Source organism: Limulus polyphemus, unplaced genomic scaffold (genome assembly GCF_000517525.1).
Source record: "Limulus polyphemus unplaced genomic scaffold, Limulus_polyphemus-2.1.2 Scaffold3473, whole genome shotgun sequence".
NCBI lineage: Eukaryota > Metazoa > Arthropoda > Merostomata > Xiphosura > Limulidae > Limulus > Limulus polyphemus.
Genome location: NW_013669083.1, coordinates 44,850 through 50,318, shown reverse-complemented (window position 1 = coordinate 50,318; position 5,469 = coordinate 44,850).

The following is a 5,469-nucleotide window of genomic DNA, read 5'->3' as shown; positions in this document are numbered from 1 at the left end:
ATAATGTGTCCAGAAATTGGGGGATATACTAACAGTTTTAACCCCATTACTACTTGCATTGTAAATATATACTGACAGTTTCAATCTCGAATTACCGCATACATTGTAATTATCCACTGATACTTCCAACTCCCATTTACTGAGATGCTTTGTACAGCAACAATTTCAATTCCCATGTACTGGATACGTTGTAGTTATGCATTAACAGTTTAAAATTACAATGCAAGTAGTAATGGGGTTAAAACTGTCAGTATATATTACAATGCAAGTAGTAATGGGGTTAAAACTGTTAGTATATATTACAATGCAAGTAGTAATGGGGTTAAAACTGTCAGTATATATTTACAATGTATCCTGTAATTATGAGTTGAAACTATAGGTGTATAATTATAACGTTATTGTTACACGGCTTTATCTATTACAAAGAATGAGCATTTTTCATTTGTTTTGATAGAAATACTTCCTTTTTTTAAAGAACTTAACATTTCTTCTCTGAAGTGTTGATAGGGTAGTAGCAATAACACACATACTGTACAGGTATTAAAAGTTTGAAAATATCCAACTAAAACTAAGTTTTAAATATTTTAAAAATGGATAACCTGCTTCTTGAACTAATGATCTGATGACCTTTCGAACTACTTCCGAATACTTTTATCATTAAGATAGACGAAAATAGATCGAAACGTCGTCTAATATTCGTACAACAGCCAGGCACTCCATTTCAACAAAAAATGTTAACTGTTCCTTAATTGCTGTATCTTTTAAACAAAAACAATAGTATTATTTGCATATGAACATGCCATGATTTACTTTATTCTTGAGTTTCGTATGATGAATATATTTTATTCTTGAGAATCATATTTTGTTCTATTATTTGTCAATAAATGTTTTTATAACTTGACTGTAAACTGACCTTCTGTATTAGTCCTCCAAAGTAATCCTAGATTAAACAGATTAAGAATAAATATAAATACACTTACAACACATAAAATACTTGTTTCAAATCACCATTAGACAATCATTTTTAACCCACACAAAATGGCTTGGTAAGGCTAGGTGGCTAGGACGCTCGACTCGCAATCTGCGTGTAGCGGGTTCAAATCCCCGTCCCACCAAACATGCTCGCTCTTTCAACCGTTGGGACGTTATAATGTAACTATTAATCCCATTATTCGTTGGTAAAAGAGTAGCCCAAGCGTTGGCGGCGGCTGGTGATGTCTTACACTGCTAAATTAGGGACGGCTACCACAGGTAGCTCTCGTATAGCTTCGCACAAAACTCAAACCGACACAAAATAGGCTTTCTGTATTGGTTCTTAAAGTAATCCTACAACAAATAGGTTAAGAATATAGATAAATAGCCTAAGAATGACATATAATTTGGGTTGTATATGTCACACTAGCATTTAGCTGTACAAGCTAGTCTCTTTTCTTAACAACACTGTGCATCAAATATACACTACACGTACAAGCCTGCTTCCTTTCTTAACACCACCCTGTAGTACAATATCACTTAATCATACAAGCCTGCTTCCTTTCTTAACACCACCCTATAATACATACACATTTACCGCTACAAACTTGTCTCCTTTTTAACTCCACTCAGCAGTACAATATACACATAACCATACAAGAGATAGTTGGGACAAGTTTCGTTACTTAACTCGGTGTGAGTCGCGCGTCATGTATGCAATTTAATTATTGTAGTATCATTGACGTCATCTTTCTTGAAGCCTCTAAGTTTTCTCGCTATGTGAATATTGTTTTTAATAGAGGGAGAGATATTTTTAGATTTTTCTATCACTTGTTATAAATAGATGCAGATACAGAAGTTGAATTTATGTCAGAAAAAAATTAAGTTAGTGAAAGTGAATTGTTGTTCAGCCGTAACGGGCGATATCTTAAAGTGAGTTTCATAGTTTATCAGAGATAGGGAGAATGATTTGTCTTGTCAAATGGAGTTCTAAAGTAATTGAACTCGCCTGTGTGGAGTTTGACAAGAAAAAGATAATTATTTAGAGTTGTAGATACAATTGTGATATCCTACAGTGTAAATAATTTCTGTACATACGTTTGACTTGTTTTGAATATATTATTTTAAAACAAGTGGATTGTGTGCTGTCCGTTTATTGTTCGAATTTATCGTCAACAAGTCACAGACACCTACTGTAAAAGAATCCGAGCCCATCCATACAAAACCTAGCATTTGGTGAGCCAGCCAGGATTATACAGTGGTAAACAGCAGTGAAAGAAGGCGTGAACGACTGCGGAGATAAGTAGGCCAATATACGCACAACTGTAGTGTTGGCAAAAATAACGTAGAGATTACAATCACGCTATATAACCATGTCAACAGATTTTGATAAATAGATAGAAAGAGGTGGGCGCCTTGGACTAAACGATGGCGAAATATGAGAGATTGTTAAACAACAATAGCAAGAAGAACTACAGAAAGAAGAGCAGCAACAGATGAGAGAGGAGGAGAGGCAGAGAAGAGAGGAAGAAAGACTAAAAGAAGAACAGAAAATAGAGAGAGAGAGAGAATAAGAGCACAAATTGATATCACCAAGCTCACCCAACGGAAACAAGAAGAACCCAAGAATGACAATGGGATCAGAGCAAACAGACCCAAGCTGCCTAAATTGGACGAACAGAAAGATGATATAGATTATTTCCTGGAAAGGTATAAAAGATTCGCCCAAAGTCAGAACTGGGACAAAGGTGACTGGGCAGTCTGTCTAAGCCCAATTCTCAGAGGAAAAGGCCTACAAGTGTATGCAGGCACTATATCAGAAGATACCATGGACTATGACAAGTTAAAAGTGGTCTTGCTGAAACGCTATGAACTTACTGAGGAAGTATTTCGTTCTGCAAAGTCAAACCAGATACTGGAGAAACTGCATTTCAGTTTGTGCCACATCTAGGCCGATACTTCAGGAGATGGACTGACATGGCCTAGTGTGAAAATAATTTTGATGGACTGACAAATCTACTAATATGCGAATAGTTCATGATCACGATCTCAACTGACATGTCACTGTTCCTAAAGGAGAGAGCCCCCAGAAGACGTGAATGTAAGTCCACGAGAGATGAAGGAAGTGCAGAAGAAAGACCCTTCACTGCAGAAACTATGGGACAGATAGAAAGTCAAGCACAATAGCAAAGCCACATTGGATTATCTGCTGTGTCTAATAAGGCGAATCGAACCCCTGATTTTTGCGTTGTCTTGTGGCAAGATGACAATGTGGGCTAATTGATAAGACAGTGAGAAATTTTTCCATAGCAAAAATATAGGTGGATACTTCCTACTGCGTGGGAGACCTTAAAGCTATATGTATAAAAGAACCAATATACAACTTAGTGATTGGAAATATACCAGGCAGTAGAAATTTGGAGGAACAAGACAGAAATAAGAATTATGAAGCATCTGCAGTCATCACAAGAGCTCAAGGGAAAAAGAGCAAGCAAAACATCAAGCCCTTTCAAATCTCTAAAAAGTGACATCCCGAATGTAAGTCTACGGGAGATGAAAGAAGTGCAGAAGAAAGACCCTTCACTGCAAAAACTTTGGGACAGAGAAAAAAATCAAGCACAAGATCAGGGGGAAAGAGACTAATAAAACAGAGGATCGGAAAGGAGTGTGGTACCGGACCTATCAAAGCAGTTTTAATTGAGAAGCTAAACACATCAAAGGCTGTAAGAAGCACTTCTATGACAAGAAAGCCAAGGATCGATGTTTCAAGATCGGACAGAAGGTCTTAGTTCTGCTACAACAACAAACTGACCCTGCAGTGGAAAGGACCTTTTGAAGTGCAGGAAGTTATCAGCATAATTTACTATAAACTGAAAGTGGATGGGAAGACAAAGGTCTACCACACCAATATGTTGAAGAGATACTTTGAGATGAAATAAGACATAATAAGTGCAGATATTGATTAAGTGCTTCTCAGTTCTTGAAATCAAAGCATTAACAAGTGGCTTGCAAGTCTGGATTGGTTTACCACAAAGGTCTTTCAGTTTTGTCAAACATGTAGTAAGTGTTGGCAGAAATAGTCCCATGCAGGCCTTAGTTTCACTTTGAAGTAAATCCTGACGCAACAAGTTCAGGACAGCAGCTTTATCACGTAACACGATTAACTGTTTTTCGTAAACAAAATGCAGTGTAAATATAATTGTATACAACATATTATGTAAGATACAACATACAAAATTGAATACTACTGTTAGATGTTATAATAAATATATAATAATATAAATATGTTATTTATTATTTTATTAATAATAATATATAATAATATAAAACACGATTTATAATAATATATGATAATTCATGTGTCTTTTTAACTTTGAACTACTGTCCAAATGGAAAGTTGTCAGCCAGCAGCAACCTCTGCCACAGAGGTGGTTTTGTTTGGGTTCAATGAACCTCATAACAGGATTGAATGTCATTTTCATTACATGTCCACAGCTGAAAGTGCTGGGTTTGTTCATCATCATGTTTTGTACTATGAAGCTTTTCATCCGCAGCCTGACACGTTAAACACAGCAGGCTACCCTAGTCCCTGTTACAAGAAGTAATTCCACTTGTTATTCCACTCAGTATAACATTATGTAATTTGTTACGTAGCTTTGTCTTCATATATGTGTAAAACTCTTCCCTTGTTTTTATCTTTACTTACGTATAGTAAGGTCATATTTTATTTATGTTTTTCATTTACTCGAAGCATAATGTTTTTCGTTGCTTATTATTATTTTTCTTTTACATACAGTGAATGCTTATTTTTGCTTACTTTTTTATTCTAATTTACATGTATTAGCGTGCTCACTTTCATTTACATATAATATAATGTTTTCCCTTCGTTACTTTTATGGATGCAAGTTGGCCAATGTCATAGAGCTCTGGATTTCGTAGCTGGCATCACCACAAAATATTTCCCAAACTTTAAACTGTGGGTATATTCTAAGAGTGACAGTTAATTCCTTACCTTGCTGGTGGTGGTAGTATGCTAACTGGCTGACTTCTCTCTGGTCAGTAGTTCAAAATTATGAACAGAGGCAAATAGCCTTAGTAACTTTGCCATAGAATGCATAAAATTACATCTAGTAAAATATAATACGTTACATATTTTTTCTTCATTTACATGTAGGCTTGGCATGGCCTAGTGACTAGGGCACTCAATTTGCAATCCGAACATGCAATCCCATCACCGTACATGCTCATCCTTTCAGCAGTGGGGTGTTATAATGTGACAGTCAGTTCCATTGTTCGTTGGTAAAGAGTAGCCTAACAGTTGACGGTGGATAGTGTTGACTAGCTGCCTTCCCTCTAGTCTATCACTTCAAAAATAGGGAAGGCTAACGCAGATAGTTCTCGAATAGCTTTGCTCGAAATTCAACAAACAAACAAACAAAAGTAATTTACATGTAGTATCATGGCTTCCGTTGAGGTAGCGAAAGAGAAATCAGTCAC